Below are 20,127 nucleotides of genomic sequence, written 5' to 3'. Positions count from 1 at the left end.
TTTGTGGCTGTGCGATATCTCATACTATTTTTTTCTCATACTATTTTTTTTCTTTTTTTGCGAATCACTGTAAGATGATGTTTGTAAGATACAAACATCTTATACTATTCATCACACGCAATACAGAATAAATTATCTAGTATCTGCCTGTGGGGCAGACTTGAGTGGTGGTGGGAAACTTTGAAATAATGGTGGTGAGAAGGTGTAATGGTGGTGGGATTGGTGTTGAAATATTGAATGTAATCAATTATTGTGAACAACTTTATGAAAATAAAATTTTTAAAATATATAAGGGTCTCCAGGAAAACTTTTATCTTTAACTTCCCTGCATTCCCTGTAACACAAAGACCCAGTTTTCCTATTAAAAATCCCACAAGAAGGGGCTGGAGTGATAGCACAGCAGGTAGGTCATTTGCCTTGCATGCGGTCGACCTGGGTTCGATTCCCAGCATCCCATACAGTCCCCTGAGCACCACCAGGGGTAATTCCTGAGTGCAGAGCCCGGAGTAACCCCTGAGCATCGCCAGGTGTGACCCAAAAAGAAAAAAAAATTCCCACTAAAAGAGCCATAGTTAATCCTACACTAAATTCCTTCCCACTTGGGGTCCTTTTTTTTTCTCTCTTCTACTTTCAATAGACTTTTCTACTTTCCAACTCTGCAGTTGAGTAGCTTTATTATTCAATATTTTTATTCTTGAACGTTGTGAAGAACCTGGGAGTCGTGAACGAGCACAGAGGCCTGGCACTGTTGCTTCTGCCTCACCTGCACCACTATTAGAAGAGTAAGTTCCTGTCGGATATCCGTGAACCACTGCAATCTACCTGGAGCTCTGTGCAGACCTCTAAAATGTGTGGCTACGTGACTGAGATCTCCAAGCCCACTAGGATCGGGTCTGGGCCTCCTCCTCCCAGCTCCCCCGTTTTCCAGTAGCTTGGCAGTCACACCCACAAACTGCCCTCCTGCGCCATGTAATCTCATCAATGGCCAAGACCCAGAGACTATAGACTAGACTATGAACTAGGAGAGCACTGTAGAATTTCTGGAGTGTGTGGCCTCATTCGGGGCTGTGCAACCTCTTATACTCTGCCTCACTTGCTTATCAAAAGTATCACACATTTGTTTGGTTTCTAATGTACTTGCTTGTATTCCCTTATATTCAGGCGTAAATGGCTCCGGAATGAAATACAACACTCACACACACTTAACTCTTATTATAATGGGAAGGTGCTCGGTGGTGGGATTTGTGTTTGAGTATTGTCTGTAATGAAGTATTGTGAACTACTTTTCACTGTATCACTGTTATCACTGCATCCCGTTGTTCATTGATTTACTCAAGTGGGCGCCAGTAATGTCTCTATTCCTCCCAGCCCTGAAATTTTAGCATCCTCTCCTTACTCGTCTTTCCCAATGATTGGAGGCTCTTTCAGGGTCAGGGGAATGAGACCCATCATTACTGTTTTGGGCATATCGAATACGCCATGGGGAGCTTGCCAGGCTCTGCCCGTGCGGGCGGGATACTCTCGGTAGCTTGCCGGGCTCTCCGAGAGGGTGAACTACTTTTATGAAAATAAAATATATATAGAAAATTTCTTTTAAAATTAAAATTGTGGCTAACAAGAATGTTGGGGGCTCTTCTTCTAAAGGCTCCCACAGGCTGGTCCCAGCCCAAGCAAGTCTGTCCTCACAGTCACCACACACAGTTGTCAGTCTTAAGCCACCAGGAAAATGTGGCAGTGGAAAATATCCAGGGATTTGCTACAGGCCTGAGCTCTGCTTCTCATGCAAGCAGATGCCAGGATCCGTCAGGCAGCCCTGGGAGCCACAGCTGCCTCTAATCTTCCCAGTTCCACTCTGATTTCAAATCTACGCCACAGATACACCCTGGCCCTTGAGCTCCTGCTCTGGGGAGCGTTTTCGCAGACTTTCACGAACAGCAAGTGACCTGGCTAGTGTGTGCCTGTGCATTGAAACCCCAGTCCCAGAGTCCCTGACTGGCGGGGAGGAAAGCCAATTCTAGTTCTACTCCTGGGCAGCGGCAGAGCCTGGCAAGCTCCCCGTGGCGTATTCGATATGCCAAAAACAGTAACAATAGGTCTCATTCCCCTGACCCTGTAAGAGCCTCCGACTGTTGGGAAAGACGAGTAAGGAGAGGCTGCAAAAATCTCAGGGCTGAGTGTAATAGAGACGTTACTGGCACCCGCTCGAGTAAATCGACGAACAACGGGATGACAGTGATACAGTGAAAAGTAGTTCACAATCGATGAATAGCAGGATGACAGTGAGACAGTGATACTCCTGAGCAGAGGCAGCTGTGTGACGTCGCTGCTAAGTCCCATCTCTGGCTGGGAATTTTAGTCAGAGATTTGTAGGTGCTTCTCTTCTCAGTTCTTGATTTCTTTGTTTAAGAATTGCCACACTCCGGGCTGGAGCAATAGCACAGCGGGGAGGGCGTTTGCCTTGCACGCGGCCGACCCAGGTTCGATTCCCAGCATCCCATATAGTCCCCTGACCACCGCCAGGAGTAATTCCTGAGTGCATGAGCCAGGAGTAATCCCTGTCATTGCCGGGTGTGACCCCCCCGCAAAAAAATGAATTGCCACGCTGGAGGAAGGGGCAGCTCGCATAGAGAAGGGAACACCAGGTAAAGTGTGGTTTGAGGACCCACACGGGATGGGAGATGTGCGCTGAAAATAGAATATAGTACCCAACACAATGGGCACGCAGTGCCTCTGTTGCAAACCACAACACCTAAAAGGAGAGAGAGAACAAAAGGGAATGCCCTGCCACAGAGGTGGGGTGGGGTGGGGGGGATGGGGTGGGAGGGTGGGAGGGATACTGGGAACATTGGTGGAGAGGACTGGACACTGGTGGAGAGAAGTAAACAAAATGCAAACATGAAAGTTCATAAGTTTGTAACTGTAACTCATGGTGATTTACTAATTAAAAAAATAAATAAAATAAAATTTAAAAAAAGAAAAGAAAAGAATTGGGAGAAGCTGCACTGCCTTTGAGCCCCCATTGTGCCTGCAGGTGGCCTCAGGGCCAGGCTTCAGTGCCAGAACACTAGCTGAGGTCATAAGTGAGGTCACCAGCACCCCCACCACCACCCCCACCCTGCCCCTTGTCAGCAGTCTTTTCACTAGCTGGGTGTGACATGTGTGCATGGTGACAGCTAGGACCCCCTGCCCAAATCCAGCAGCCTTGGGAACTCAGTACTCAGAAACTTGTGCACCACTAATCCAGGGAGCTCCTTCTCCAATATATTTGACAAAAGTGACTATTTATCCCTAAGGGCATGGGGGCCTTTGACACAAAGAACTCATCTCCCAGGAGCCTGGAGAACCATTGAGATGCAGAATTCCAGGATGCTAGGATGCATTCCTGGGAGGAAAGGCTCCACCTCTGGAACAAAGGCCAAGGAAGAATATCAAAAAGGACAATTTACTGCCCCCAGCTCTCCCGGCCTCTGCTTTTTAAAAATTTTAAAATTATATTTTCATAAGGTTGTTCACATGAATCCATTACATTCAGTATTTCAACACCAATCCCACCACCATGACACCCTCCCACCACCGTTATTTTGAATTTTCCCACTGCCATTCAAGCCTGCCTGCCAGGGGAAGATGCTAGAGAAATTATTTTGTATTGCTTATTACAAATATAGCACAGTGGCTGGGCGTTTTCCTCCGTTCCCTCTCGGAGAGCCCAACAAGCTACCAAGAGTATCCTGCCTGCAAGGCAGAGCCTGGCAAGCTCCCCATGGCGGATTCGATATGCCAAAAACAGTAACAAGTCTCACAATGGAGACGTTACTGGTGCCCGCTCCAGCAAATCAATAAAGAATGGGCTGACAGTGCTACAGCGCTATTATGAATATCACGAGAGGTCACACAGCCACAAGAGCGGTCCTGCACTTCTGGAATTCTAAAATTGTACATGGTTGGGGTCCAGAGACATCTCTGTAGGGAGCTGATCCATTTTTGAGATTCATTTAGAAGTTTCTGGATCAAGGCCGTTGATGCGCCCGGAGACAGTTTGTAGTTCATGGGCGTGACAGTCAGGACCCCAAGCAGGTGGGGAGGCAGCAAGATAGCCGACCAGTCTCCACTGCAGTCACGTGACCTGGAGTCTTAGTCCCTGAACCCACGTACCTGGCCAGCTCTCCCCCTTGGCAGCCACTCTGGGTAAGGCAATGGACGGGGTGGGGGGCAATTTGGGACAAACAATATCTAAACTAACTGGGCGTGCAAGTCCACATCTCCTTTCTTGAGTTGTGCGCTTTTATGTTTTAACATCCATTTTCCCACCCCAAGGAGATGGCCAGCACATTCATGTTTGGTATGTGTATGGGCTCCCTTCATTCTGGAGAAATCCGTGTTCTCTCTTGAGTATGTATTTAAATTTGGCTCTTTTTTTTTTGGTTTTTTGGGTCACACCCAGCGATGCACAGGGGTTCCTCCTGGCTCATGCACTCAGGAATTACTCCTGGCAGTGCTCAGGGGACCCTATGGGATGCTGGGATTCGAACCCGGGTCTGCCGCATGCAAGGCAAACGCCCTACCTGCTGTGCTATTGCTCCAGCCCCTAAGTTTGCCTCTTTTATCCCCTCTTAATTTTCCTCATAAATTTTTGCTGAAGCGATAGCACAGCGGGTAGGGCGTTTGCCTTGCACGTGGCTGACCCGGGTTCGATTCCTCTGCCTCTCTTGGAGAGCCCCCCTCTCTCTCGCCCTGGCAAGCTACCGAGAGTATCCCGCCCACAAGTCAGAGCCTGGCAAGCTACCTGTGGGGTATTTGATATGCCAAAAACAGGAACAACAAGTCTCACCATGGAGATGTTACTGGTGCCCACTTGAGTAAATTGACGAGCAACGGGATGACAGTGATACAGGGGGGAAAAAACCTGTGGGGGTGGGGGAGAGACAGGAGCCAGAGAGAGAGAGAGAGAGAGAGAGAGAGAGAGAGAGAGAGAGAGGGAGGGAGGGAGAGAGAGAGACAGAGAGAGGGAGAGAAAGAGAGGGAGGGAGAGAGAGAGAGACAGAGAGAGAGAGAGAGAGGTGGGCAAAGGTACTTGCTTGTCTGCAACTGACTTAACTCTGATCTAAGCACCACAAGTGGTTCCTTGATTCCCTCCAGGGGTGACTCCTAAACCCAGATAATAAGCACTGCTGTGTTTGACTTCAAAATAAAGCCAATAAAGGGTTTTGTGTGTGTGTGTGTGTGTGTGTGTGTGTGTGTGTGCGTGCGCGCGTGCGTGTGTAGGGATGGGAGGAGATTGTTCTTCCTTGTCATCATTTTTTTCTTGCCAGAATGAGGGTACCGATAACAACATGGCAAGGATTAGATTATGTCAGCACCTCCCTTGTACCTGCACCAAATTGTTGTAGGCAGGCAGACAGATAGGGAAGGATTCCCCCCATCCCAGCCCCCCACCCCACGGCATTGGAATTCCTGGGAAATAATATCCCTGGAGGTTGCAAAAGCCAATCTGAGGCCTGATTCGACTTTCACCTGGCACCAGGAACAGACCAGGAGAAGGCTGGACCCCACTCACTCCCCACTCCAGCAGAAACAAAGGCCAAATAAGGAATTTCAAAGAGGACCATCAACTACCACCAACGCTACCCTCTTGACAACTACCCTAGCAATGGACTTTTACCTCGGTAGAAGCCCCCTCGGGGAGGCAGACTGAAGAAATCCTCTAAACACCACCTTGAACAAAGGAAAGGCTCGAATAGGCTGCCCGAGCCCACGTGCTGCCTGTCCCCATGTGACTGAGCACATGTGTCGCCCGCATCTCCCCTCTTGAGATGTGTGCCGGGGCTTTCTCTGTCTTTGGAGAAGCCCGTGTTCTCCCTTGAGCACTCTCTCTCCCACTTTCTCTCCCTCCTCCCCCCTTTCTAAAACCCTCCAAATAAAATCTGTATTTACTTCACGGCTTGTCTACTCCTGAAATTCTTTTCTGTGAGTTAGGACAAAAGTACCTCAAAACCGGGGTAAGGACTAGGCCTGACTTTCCTCTCCTGCAAAGAGCAATTTCTCACTTGAGCCTGGAGAAATCTGGTGTAAGGATCAACTCCTGGAGACCAAGTGGATGTCAGGGGCTGGAGCGATAGCACAGTGGGGAGGGTGTTTGCCTTGCACGTGGCCAACCCAGGTTCGATTTCCAGCATCCTATATGGTCCTCTGAGCACCGCCAGGGGTGATTCCTAAGTGCAGAGCCAGGAGTGACCCCTGTGCAATGCTGGGTATGACCCAAAAAGAAAAAAAAAAGACCAAGTGGACATCAGGTGTGGCTTGATGGTCAGCTGGTAGGACTGGTGGGGTTCTGGCCCGTGCTGCACAGGGGTTCATGGCAGACTTTATCAGTCCTAGCCTTCCCAGCCATTCCGGGGTGGCAGAGGCTGATAGGGAGAAAGTGACCATCTCTCTCCTCCCCACCTTACATAAGCCACCCATGGAGGCCCACTGACTTCAAAATGTTGTTAGAATCCTAACTCCCAAAGCTTAGAATATGACTTTATTGGAGAAAGAATCTTCCCAGAGGTAATTCCATCAAAATGAGATGATGAGACTAGCCCATATTCCAATATCACTATTGTCCTTTAAAAGAGAAAGATTGGGGCTTGAGCAATAGCACAGCGGGTAGGGCGTTTGCCTTGCACGCAGCTGACCTGGGTTCAATTCCCAGCATCCCATAGGGTCCCCTGAGCACTGCCAGAGGCAATTCCTGAGTGCAGAGCCACGAGTAACCCTTGTGCATCACCAGGAGTGACCCCAAAAGCAGAAAAAAAAAATAAAATAAAAGAGAAATATTTGGGACACTAGGCAAACACATCAGGAAGAATGTAAATGAAATATGGAACTGTGCTACCCAAAGACAAGGGCTTTACAGAAGCTAGGAGAAAGATCTGGAATAGATTCTTCGCTAGAACCTTCAGAAAAGCCTGGACTTTTATTTGGGACTTCTAAGCTGTGAGCTGTGAGAAATTACATTTCTATTACGTGTGGTCTTTTGTTACAGCCACTCTAGGACACAAAGACCTGTAGTTTCTGGGCGCAGGGCCCCACTGAGTTCCCTTCACTCTGGCTAACAGGTTGTGCTGTGCCAAATCCAGTACACACAGTCCAACACAGAGGAAAGGCCATGGGCAGTTGGGTCCAGTGGCATTACATTGTCTAGAGTGCTGACTCTTGACACCAGAAGTGGACCCTGGGCTATTTCTTCCCCGTTTCTTTTGGTTCCTGGCAGTCGTCATGAGGTATGTGTCCTTTTAAGTTAGTCTCCTACCCAAAGCAAAACCATTCTCTTCAAAGATAATGGGACTAGGGGCTGGAGCCATAGCACAGCGGGTAGGGTGTTTGCCTTGCATGCGGCCGACCCGGGTTCGATTCCCAGCTTCCCATATGGTCCCCTGAGCACCGCCAGGGGTAATTCCTGAGTGCAGAGCCAGGAGTGACCCCTGAGCATCGCCGGGTGTGATGAAAAAGCAAAAAAAAAAAAAAAAAAAAAAAACCCACCACCACAACAAAAAAGATAATGGGACTAGATGGTGTCAGTGATGAGGAAAGTATACAAGACCAGGTGACAGTGACACTGCCTGAGCTTTTACCAAATGTGTGGCGCCACGCACTAGGCCATCTCTAGGCATCATTGGGGTATCTCACAGCAAGTCTCACCATGGAGACGTTACTGGTTAACGTCTGCTCGAGCAAATCGATCAGCAATGGGATGACAGTGACAGTGACAGTGATCTCACAGATGAAAAGACAAAGGCACCTGGAGATGAAGTTGCTGGCCCACAATCACACATCTAAAAAGCAAGCCAAATGCCAGACTGTTCCGGTAGTTATAGAGAGAAAGAAGGCCTGGACCATGAACTAAGGCACTTAATGAAAAATCTTTTGCAAAAGGAATATTTTTTTAACTTCTTTTTTTTTTTTTTTTTTCTTTTTGGGTCACACCTGACTATGCACAGGGGTTACTCCTGGCTCTGCACTCAGGAATTACTCCTGGCGGTGCTCAGGGGACCATATGGGATGCTGGGATTTTAACCCGGGTCGGCAGCGTGCGAGGCAAATGCCCTACCTGCTGTGCTATCTCTCCAGCCCCTATTTTTTTTTACTTCTTTAGTGAAAAAGAAGGCATCTGTTAATTAAAAAAATAAAATAAAATGGTTGTGTGGAGGTGCAAAAGAGAAGGTAGAACTTCCTTCCGGGAGAGTTGGATCCAAAGCTTGTTTAGGAGAGTTTGCAGTGCTGCGTCGGCTCCAGGGGTAAGAGGAAGGGAAGAGTGCAAAGCCCATTCTCAGTTCGTTCCTTGTTCTGGAAGAGGGCCCCTTTGAGACTCAGATCTAGAGGTGACTCATCATAAAAACCATCCACCACTTTGATCAAAGATGTGCTCTCCACAAGTCTTTAGCATCACTGCCATCACCATCCCCTTCCTCCTTCTCACCCCCCACCCCCCACCCATCGATACATTCTTCCTTCTTCTGCAAACATGAAGTGCCTTTCACAACTATCAATTCTTCCACTCGTTATAGCACGCTATAAAAGAAGCAGAACTCGAATCAGATGAAGAAGAAACCCAACCTCAACAAGTGGGAGTAATTTATTTGCCATCTCCAGATGATTCCTTTTAAAAACCAGACTTGAAATCCAGGAGTCCTAACCTTTCCCGCCTACCCGGACTTCTCCTAAGCCTGCCATGGGCAACCCTATGCCACCGCTCCAGGCTCTAGGCTGCTAGGGAGCCACTGGGGTCAGATGCTCTGTCCAGAACCTCACTTTTCTTGACTCTGTTCATTATGCCCAGGGCTCCTTGCCCAGAGGAATTCAGAACATGCCGTGGTTATTTGTGGAGCACTTTGTCTCTGGGAGATGGGGGCTTACACCGCTCAGAAAAGCAGCACTTGCCCACACAAGACAACACTGCCCAAGGCTATTAATACCCAAGCACAATAGCTTAGGTGGAGAATGGCTTAGGCTAGGCCACAGGACTTCTCAGCCACCGAGAGTGTTAAATTTAACAGCAGCCCCTGATATCTCAACAGTAAGACTCTTGAGCCCCCTTCTGATTCCGCACAGAGAGTAGGTAAAAAAAGGGAAGCCCATCCGTAGGACAGAAACTGTCTATGGTCACCAGTTTTACTGGGAGATCAGGACAAAAGGAGGATTGAAGTCTCAAAATAATGTTTGATTAGAGTCCCTTTTTTTTTTCCTAAAGCATCCCAAGCATTCTACATTTGTTGTCTTTCTCAGACTTATAAGTTATCTTTGTGCATAAGGAAAAGAGGCAACAATTTTAATGCCTTTATTCACTCAAACTATATATTAAGTTTCTACCATGTTCCTAAATCAGACCAGGTACGAACTAACTAAGATAGAGAGGATGGAGTTGACTTACTTGGATACGTATGTTGGTGAAGAAATTCAGTTAACATATCATTGTGTTCTATTTGTATTTTAGTGTGCTTACAGTTATTATTTAAAAAAATAATTTACGAGACAAAGCAGGTGGGGCCAACCCAGTCTAGTAGATATGAAAGTTAAAATGGCTTTAAAGAAGAGACATGATTATCCAGGTACTCAGGGATAAATTGACTATACAGCAGGACAAGGTAAGAAGGGCATTTCGCAAAAGGAAAGAAGAAGGGCAAAACCAGAGATATGTCTACTAGCATAAGTAGCACTGTAGCACTGTCGTCCTGTTGTTCATCGATTTGTTCGAGCGGGCACCAGTAAGCTCCATTGTGAGATTTGTTGTTACTGTTTTTGGCATATCGAATATGCCACGGGTAGCTTGCCAGGCTCTGCCGTGTGAGCGGGATACTCTCGGTAGCTTGCCGGGCTCTCTGAAATGGACAGAGGAATCGAACCTGGTTGGCTGCGTGCAAGGCAAACGCCCTACCTGCTGTGCTATTGCTCCACCATAAATACCCAGACAAATTATTTAAAACCCAGAAATAGAAGGGACAGTATGATGGCATATGAAGATGGACAGAGGAGGGGACTTCCAAGTCTCTGAACTTCTTTAGATCTAAAAATAGCATTCTTATAAGTCTCTATAGTGCATTTCTTCACGAGATCATGATGCCTATAGCATGTCTAGCTATTGTCCAAAGTTTTTATACACATGTTTCAAAGTCTAGCCTGGCAAGCTCCCCGTGGCGTATTCAATATGCCAAAAACAGTAACAATAAGTCTCACCATGGAGACGTTACTGGTGCCCGCTCGAGAAAATCGACGAACAACGGGACGACAGTGCTACAGTGCAGACAGTTTCAAAGTCTGCATTAGGGACCTGAAAATTTACCATAGCCTAGATTACTTCCAGAACTGTGGTGATATCCCAGGGAGAGAAATCTTCACTTCAGGAATTCTGCGTCACAGTCAAGGCAGAAAGGATGGCATGAAAACAACGGAAACCTACCAGTGGTGACAATGAAACTCAAACCCATCTCATGTACTGAGGGGGAGTTAAGGAAGCTGGGAAGCCTCCTCTAATGAGCACACCAGCCTTGGGGTCTCATGCACTTATTCATAACAGTTAGGACTACACCAATATGGTCACATGCTATTAGTACAAATTACCCAGGTTCACTTGTAACTCCAGTTCTTTGCTCCAAGAAGAAAAGACTCGAAGGGCCCCAAGATTGAATGATGAAACATCATTAGTTAAATCTTAGTCCTCCCAGCCCCCAGAAATAATTATAGAGCTAGGAGTGGCTGGGGCCAGACCCCTCTGATATAAAAAGATTTTATGAAAGGCAAAGGGGGGAGGCCACAATAATTCTCACCCTATTATATTCCTTTCAATTATTTACAGTAATAGGCACTGATGGTGAGCAAATATAGAGACTGGAATCCAGTGAGGTCACACACGGGTGTTCTGGAAGCCAGTGATGGAATCTGGGGACACCATGAGGCAATGTTTCAGCTGCCCCTGCATTCCTCATCTCCCATTGTTTCTTTCTCTCGCGCTCATCTCTCTTTCTCTCCCTTTCTCTGCGTCTCTTTTCCCATCCCCCATATCATCAAAGCAAAGAACACAGACTCCATGGGGAGGAATTCTGAGTTCCATTCCGAACAAGTCGATAAAAAACAATTGGGATTAAAATCTTGGATTAAAATTAAGACCCAATCTTGGGTTGTAATAAGACTCACATTCATTCTCTTGAACACAGCAAGTAATGAGTGTTTCTAGTCCCAAACCAACATCGAAACGATACCAATGAACAAGACCAGCATCATTTGGTGTGATTTTGACTGTAGGAATCCCTAAGCCAAAGCTCTGCGGTACCAAACATCCACAGGCTCCTTACGTCTCTCAGTCTCCCTGCTATTAGGTTAAATTTCAACCACTGGCTTCTGTTACTGATGAAATCTGGGCAGTATTACAAAGCACTTTAGACTCGCCCTCAAAAGACACGAGAACACCCTCTCCCACCATTTCTTTCTGTCATGGAAGGTAAGATGATTTCCCCAGATTTTATTTGATGACATAAATTGCCTTCGATGTCACAGGTACCAGGTACTGCTATAAGATGGATATGCCTCTAAATACACTGTCTATGGGATCATGACATCAGCAAGAAAAAAAATGTTTATTTGGGTTGTTTTAATTCTGTGTGTGTGTTTGTGTGTATGTGTGCGTGTGTGTGCATGTCACACCTGGTGGTGCCCAGGGCTTACTCCAGCTTTGCTTTCAGGAATCACTTAGGTGGGCTCAGGGACCAACCAAGATTCCAGGATCAAACCTGGGGTGGCTGTGTGCAAGGCAAGAATCCTACCCACGGTACCATTTCACAAACCCAGAAGGATTTTTTAATAAAGTTAAACTATTGCCGTTGTGTTTGCCTGGTGTGGTAGTTAAAACCCCTTGAGTTAAATAGAGTAGATCTCTTAAAACTCAGGCAGGAGGCACAGAGATAGTCAATCATTACAAAGTAAAAGACACATTACATTAAACATGTTCTTTCTTTTTTACTTAATATGCTGATTCCTCTCGGAGAGCCCGGCAAACTACCGAGACTGTCTCACCCTCACAGCAGAGCCTGGCAAGCTACCCATGGCGTATCCGATATGCCAAAAACAGTAGCAAGTCTCACAATGGAGGCGTTACTGGTGCCTGCTCGAGCAAATCAATGAACAACAGGATGATGGTGACAGTGACAGTGACAGTGACAGTGGCATGCTGATTCAGGTTTCAAAGCAATCTTCGATCTGTGGGTCAGAGACAGATTACAGTAAATAAGGCCATGAAGACAGGCTAGCCCGTGCTACTATCTCAGTGATAGAATAATTTTAATCCTCAGGTGTGGCAGAGAAAGGAATATCTTCTAGGAGACACCTCCACAGGTCCCTTAAAGACTGTACAAACAGAAACCCAACATGGGAAATAACACTTAAAGCATCTGTACACACTTATCTGTACACACACTTATCTGTACACACTTACACTTACATTACATGCACTTCTGACAATGCACACACTTTTTTTTTTCTTTTTGGGTCACACCTGGCAATGCACAGGGCTTACTCCTGGCTTTGCACTCAGGAATTACTCCTGGTGGTGCTCAGGGGACCCTATGGGATGCTGGGAATCGAAGCCGGGTCAGCTGCGTGCAAGGCAAATGCCTTACCCGCTGTGCTATCACTCCAGCCCCTGCACACACTTTTTTTTCTAATGTGGAATAGTCATGAAATTGTCTTACAAAATTGTATCCTTCACTGGGAAATTATGTAACAGGAAAATGATTGGTATGTCAAGTTCCCTTGATCGATTCAGGCTCTACATGGTTCTAAATAGTCCCAGATTCTTTTTTGAAGGTAAAAATCTTTCTAAACTAATGAAATTTTAATCCCCTTTTCAATTCCTTTTTAGCTTTTGATTTTTTTCTTTTGTTTTTCAGACTCACCTTCTCTTCCTTCTATCTCTAACTCTTCTGCTGGCCCCTGAACTTAAATATCTGGAATTTTTCCTGACAAATGGACTGGAAGTGATAGCATAGCGGGTAAGGCATTTGCCTTTCATGAGGCCGACCTGAGTTTGGTTCCTCTGTCCCTCTCGAAGAGCCCGGCAAGCTACCGAGAGTATCCTGCCCACATGGCAGAGCCTGGCAAGCTACCTGTAGCTTATTCAATATGCCAAAAACAGTAACAACAAGTCTCACAATGGAGACGTTACTAGTGCCCGCTCGAGCAAATCGATGAACAATGGGACGACAGTGCTACAATGCAGTGCATTCTATCAAATGGTCTTGGGTAAAGGGCACATTTGAAATTTTGAGAATAAGACTCAAATGACATCAGACTGGTACAATGACCATGCTGAGTCATTAGACAAGTCTGAGCAGAGAAGAGTCAGTGCTATAGGCTTTCCTAAAGTTGGTAGGAAATTTGATGGTTTTTATCCACTCTGTCTTTAAGTCAGAAAACCAGAAACAGAAGAGAGCCCCGGAGTCTGTCCTACTTAACTCTGCAAAGCATTGTATCATGGACCAAAACCCTGGGGTTGCACTGCAATAGTGCACAGAAGTGTCTCTGCCACAACTCCCCGTCACTGCCAGTCTTGCCCTATATAGGACCACCTCCCACTCAACAATCATTGTCACTGTCATCCTGTTGCTCATCGATTTGTTCGAGGGGCACCAGTAAGGTCCCTCATTGAGAGACTTATTGTTACTGTTTTTGGCATATCCAGTACGCACGGGGAGCTTGCCAGGCTCTGCCACTCGGGATCGATACTCTCAGTAGCTTGCCGGGCTCTCCGAGGGGGGCAGAGGTATCGAACTAGTGTTGGCCTCAAGAAAGGCGAACGCCCAACCGCTGTGCTATCACTCCAGCCCACTGCATAAATTTTTTTTTCATTGCTTTTCTCTTAGAATTCGTCTCAGTAAGCTTGGCCAGACAATTACCTGAAGTGTAGTTTTCATCTCGCTTGTCTGCAATGTTCTCGAGGGGTAGTTGGTTTTGTTGCAACCTTCCTGTGAGAGCATCCTGGGGGAAATAGTGGGGTGTTTGCCTCTACTAGATACTTCCCCCACTCAAAAATATCATGAAAAATCTTGAATGTCCCATCTATACTTTGCACATTCTGCTATCACTGTCACTGTCACTATCATCTCGTTACTCACTGACTTGCTCAAGCGGGCACCAGTAACGTCTCCATTGTGAGACTTGTTTTTACTGTCTTTGGCATAACGAATACGCCACGGGGAGCTTGCCGGCTATACATTCTACTATAGGTGAGCTATTACTGAGCTTTTTGGTATGTGAGTGGGGTGATTTCCACCACACCCAGCAATGCTCAGGGTTTACTCTGGCTCTGTACTCAGGGATCACGCCTGGTAAGCTCATATGGGGTTCTGGATACCAAAACCCTGTTGGTCATGTAACAAGAAAAGCACCCTACTCACTGCACTATTGCTCCAGTCCCACTACTGAGATTTTAAACATCTCTACTATTAGAGAAAGAGATTTTGGAGAGGAGGGATCATGCGTTATTCATGTGACATCTATCATGACAGTTACCTGTGCCTTTTCAGGACTGTGGCTCAGTATGCACCACTGATTGGATTATAGGGCTGAGGTAAGTAAGCCTAACTTTAAACTTAACCAGCCAATACTCCAAGTGGGAATTGAGAATTCACTAGACTGTCTTGAAACTTAATCAGCCGAATCTTTAAAGAGCAGCTTTTCTTAGAAAACAAAGGGGTGGAAAGAGGGATTCAAGGTATATCAAAAAAAATAAATAGTAGCCACCTCGCTTTTCAAATCTTAGGAATTGGTCCAAGTAGAAAAGAAAAACACAACCAGAACAAATAAAACAACAACAGTTTTGGCATTCCACCTTCTGGAACTACGAATGACAGGATTTAGGATCAAGAGGTTGCACAGAAAGAGAGCATTCTCCATTTACCAAATGTTTTCCAACTCCTTCCACTAATCGAGAATCTCCCCTAGAAAGTGACACCAGGTGTGCGTCACTGACTTTCGCCTGCTGGTGCCTCCCTGGCCTTTCATCGTCTGCTCCCATTGTCTCCTGAAACCAATCCTTTCCATTTTGTATTTCCCCTCCTCGATCACCTGATATCTCCAAGCAACCAGGTGTTTCTTTCAGAAGTCAGAAACTGATAACCCGGGCCCATTGATCTAACCCCTCAGCCCTTGTTCTCTGCAGTGGACCTGGGTGGAGAATCTTTCCACCGAGATGTGGATGCCAACTCACTCTTTCAAGCTTGTTCCTCAGCAAACTGCAGCGGATGCCAGAAATGTTTGGCACTCTAGACACATCATTATACTAAGTAAATAACTTTGTAAGACAATTATTTCCAGGTAACATCCCATTTGATGTGCAAGCTTAGGGTTGAAACAAACATATTGAAACACCGCTTGGTCTATCAAGTGGTAGATACCAGTTGAGTAGCTGTTGTCTCTGCTTGATTCTAAATTCCTTGGGACAAAAACTGCCTCTTATCTCTTTTTGTATCCCTGTGTCTTGCCCTGAATGGAAAACATCATAAGCACATATGCTTTGTTGACTGGGGTTTTTTTCCCTAATTGTTTTTTGGATGAGACATTTTCTTGGATTATACACCTCACTGATTTTTTCCATTAATTAGAAGAGCCAATTTAAAGTCGTTGCTCAACATTTTATTAGTCCTCACAGAAGCTCAGGGAGGAAGTCCTGATGAGATGACTGTCATTCTCCAGAGAGCCTGGAATTAAAAGACTTTGGGATCAAGATCAGAGATCTGGAGTGATTTCTTCAGACATTTCCCAATAAACTGATGATAGAGCCCTTCAGTGGACAAAGAAATGGTATGGGAATCTGCCATATGGTAGGTCAATGCACTGAACACAATCAACTGATGAGTTGGTTAGGGTTTCTAAAAGAAGGCTAAATTGTGGACTAAATCCATCTTAAAGCAACTGGTTACCAAAAATCTTAGGAAAAATCCAGAGACTCTTATGACGTTGGAGTATTTTAGGCTATCTTTTTTCTTTTTGGGTCACACCCAGCAATGCACAGGGGTTACTCCTGACTCCTGCACTCAGGAATTACTCCTGCTGGTGCTTGGGGACTCTATGGGATGCTGGGAATCAAGCCCTGGTCAGCCACGTGCAAGGCAAAAAACGCCCTACCTGCTGTGCTATCTCTCCAGCCCCTAGGCTATTTCTTTTGCTCAAAGACACAAATCACCCCTGACCCTGACTCTCTCCAAACTAACCTTTGAAGGTATGGGGTATTGTGGCACAAGAGACTGGAAGCCAAAGATGGTGTTTTTCCTGTTGACATGCACTTGAAATTTATCTGAGGGCCAGTTAACTTCTCTGGTTCCCAGGACACAGAGGGATCTTTTGCAGCATAAGCAATGCATTTGAGGTAAAAATACATGCTTTTATGCCCAAAGGCACTGCCCTGTTAAGATATCTCGCACAGTAAATAGAAATCTGTGGGGAATAATGTTTCTGGGGACAGACACTGCATTTATTATACACAGGCTCCAGGATTCCTGTAAAACTCTAAGATTCTGGTCCATTTATATGCGTAGCTCTTGTCTGTCTGACCCCTAGTGGTACATAGTTAGGATCAAAGGCAGAAATGCTTCAGTGACTTTAAATCCACGGGCTAATTCTAGTCACTTTTTCTATCTGGATTGCAATCTACTTGGATTACAAGCATTAACATTTAAAACACTTTCAGAGGATTTATGTGTCCACATTAGAACAGGTTAGTAGTACAATGGGAAGACCAGTCTCTCTCTCTCTCTCTTTGCCAATAAACCAAGATGTTTGATTATTTTCCCCTGATAAATCCATTAAGATATGAAAGGTGATATTTTCCTCAAACCAAAGAAGCAAAGACTTTGGGATAAAAAAAAACAAAAACACAAACCCATAGTTAGGAGGTAGCCATTAACTAATTATGTGACTTTGAGAATTCTTCTACTTAACCTTCCCAAGTCTCAGTTTCTTCATTTGAAAAATAAGAACCCAATACCTCCTTCACACGGGTATAAGGATTAAATGGGGGTAATGTATGTATAAGTGCTTTGAAAACGGTAAAGAATGGTACAAATGTGCCTTCCCATTGTTTTCTTCACAGTACTCCTGTCTGGCTCCATCTACTTAACCCACTCTCCAAGATCTAGAATCAGATTTCAACCGTATGGAACCATCCACGATGCAGCAGATGGGTTTACAAGTCTCTTGGTCTCTTAGTGTAATTAACAGCCAAGAAGTCTAAAGCTTGCATTGTTTACATGGAAGATGTTTCTTGCTCTCTTTCTTGCCTGTTCCCACGCCATGCCATCTGAACTCACCACCTTTGTATATATATTTTTTTCTGTGCCGTTCTTTCACTTCATGGGCGTGTGGGCACATAAACCTCCTTCAATTATTTAATTCCACAATTGATGGATACTTCCCCATAGTTTAACTTTCTGTGACAACATCTTTTTTCCCCCCGTATTTGGTGTCTGAATCGTTTCACAACAACCACGTGGAATGAAGAAGACACACATTACCATTTCCCCTAATGGAAAAGGAAACTGAGGCACAGGGAAGCTTGCTAGTGAGCCGTACTTTAAAAGTTCAAAGGATTATCTCACTCCCAGTGTGTGCTAGTTACCTTCACACCACCTTTTCTTTGGAGAAACAAAGTGTCTGGAGTAAGAAAGGAGGATAAGAGAGATCTATAATTTTTCATTGAGATAATAAAAACCCAGAGAAGTGATATCACGGAGGGAACTTCTTCAGGGCCTTTCAATTCAGGGCTAACATTCCATTTCTGACTCTCAGAAGACTCCTGAGGAGCAGCTTCTAAATAGATAGGTTGCATTTTCCTATTGGGATGAAAGAAAAAAGTAATCATTTGAGAAATTCCCTCTGACAGTGATGCAACTTAATGGACCATCTAGAGAAATATGGCTAACCAGTGAAACACTGAAAAAAATCAAAAGATCACTTCAAATAGGTCCTAGTTCAAAAGCTTTTGACCTGTGAAGTCTGGCTTTAGGGTTCAAGGTCAGAAGCATAATCCCACACGATTGATTGAGGCTCAGTCACTTTGACCTACTCATCATTTAAACTCTCATAGTCATTATCAGTGATGCTTAGGCCGTGTGGCTTTTCTCATGTCTTAGTAGGAGCAAGAGGGACATGGTGCAGAGGAGAGGAGGAAAAAATTAGGTTTGGTAACATTTAATGAATTTGGCAGATTTTTCAATAGGAAATAACTTTTTAAAAATTTTTATTGAGTTACCATGTGGAAAATTACAAAGCTTTCAGGCATAAGTTTCAGTTTTACATTGCTCAAACAACCATCCCTTCACCAGTGCACATATTCCACCACCAAAAAACCCCCAGTATACCTCCGACACCCCCAGCCCCCAGCCCCAGCCCCCGCCTGTGTAACTGATAAATTTCACTTTACTTTCTCTTTACTTTGGTTATACTCAATATTTCAACAAAAAACTCACTATTATTGTTTGGAGTCTCCCCCCTAGAATCAGACCTGAAAAGACATGAGGTCGCGCGGCCGCAATAGGTTTTGAAAATTTCTGTATTTTACTAAGTCCAGGGAAATTTGTTGCAGAAATTGAATCGTTGCAGGCTTGTACCTCTCATTAGTGGTCCTCATAGGCTGGCGGTTGCCACGCCCTTACGCCCTCGGGAAGGAAAAGGTGAGAGAGAGAGAGAGAGAGAGAGAGAGAGAGAGAGAGAGAGAGAGAGAGAGAGAGAGAGAGAGAGAGAGAGAGAGAGAGAGAGAGAACCTTTCCCCTCCTGGGCAGACATGGGGCCTCAGCTTAGTTCATGGTCTGAAGACATTTCTGCAAGAAGCTGCCGGTACCAAAAGTAGTTTAGCTGGCCTCTTGAATCATGCTCATGCAGCTGTCGAGAGGCCGCACATGTGTGGCACTGGGGTCACATCTCAGCGGAGAGGAAATAACTTTTTAGGTTGAATTTTTGTTGCTTTTTAAAAATTCATCAAGAGGACCTGCCTTTTAGCAAAAAAAATTCTCTTCTCAGGGGAACTGGGCATTTTGTCTAGGTGTTACTATGCTCCCCTGACCTCCCCGGCTGTGTTTACCTCACAAAGGTACATACCAGCCATGGTCCAAGACCTTGAACTCTTTACAGAGAAGCCTCCATACAAGAAGCCTGTACTAAGTAAGCATTTATGATCTTTTCACACTCTTTCTTGATAATCAGAAATCATCTTGCCAAGATTTCTGTCTAGGTAGTTCTTAGATAGGTAGGTGGACATAGATAGCCACATGCTGACCCCTGTGAAGTTGGCACTGACCGGGATACTTTCTTCTGTCCTTGTAAGCTGCCTGATACAAAAGAGAGATGCATTATCATAACTTCATACTTCTAGACGTTTCACAAATTCATATTCCTATGCCTGTTTAATACTTGTAAAATATACCATGACTTCGAAATACATTGCAATCACTTCTATCATCTTGAGACAGGTAAGAAGATGGAATCAAAGTAAATGAGGACTCTAGGACCCATATTCCAACTTGAAATCAAGACTAGGGATTAGAATGAGATCGATGAAGATTAAGAGACCTCATGAAACTGAAATTTGCAACAACACCACCAAAAATATGACAGATGCTATGCTTGTGAATATCTGATCAGTCAAGTTCCAGAGGACATGCCTTGAGACACTAGAGAAAAAAAGCTGTACGTGAACGTCTTCTGTTCACACATCACTATATGACTTTGGAACTGTTTTGATTTCAGAGTGCTTCCATGAGTGCTTCTTGGAAAAACTATGAACATTAATTACAGTTATATAAGTATGTAGGCAGTCAAAAATGTTGACCAACTGTTATCATTTTTATCCAAGATCATTTGTAGCAATAAACATGAACCAAACACAGCAGGGAACGCAAAGACAATTTCTTAGTAGAGTTTTCTAAATCCAGTAAATTAGATACATGTGTATGTGTGCGTGTGCCTGTTTGGTATCTATCTCTATCAGTACCATCTATCTTAATGTCTATTTATCCACCTATCTGCACAATAGTATAGGATGCAAGGTTAGGAGGGAAATACCAGGAGAATGAAAAAGTTGAAAGGCAAAGATCTAATTTCTTCCTT

General features: G+C 45.0%; 1 non-coding gene across 1 annotated transcript; it reads left to right on the top strand.

Annotated features, from left to right (window-relative positions):
• The first annotated feature begins 2,999 nt into the window (after positions 1 to 2,999).
• Positions 3,000 to 3,082, top strand: LOC129406375 (small nucleolar RNA SNORA76). Its single transcript, XR_008630974.1, has one exon. It is a non-coding gene; the product is annotated as a small nucleolar RNA SNORA76 (small nucleolar RNA).
• The last annotated feature ends 17,045 nt before the right edge of the window (positions 3,083 to 20,127 follow it).

The sequence above is a fragment of the Sorex araneus genome, chromosome 6 (genome assembly GCF_027595985.1).
Source record: "Sorex araneus isolate mSorAra2 chromosome 6, mSorAra2.pri, whole genome shotgun sequence".
Taxonomy (NCBI): domain Eukaryota; kingdom Metazoa; phylum Chordata; class Mammalia; order Eulipotyphla; family Soricidae; genus Sorex; species Sorex araneus.
This window is presented reverse-complemented; position numbering and strand designations above follow the sequence as displayed.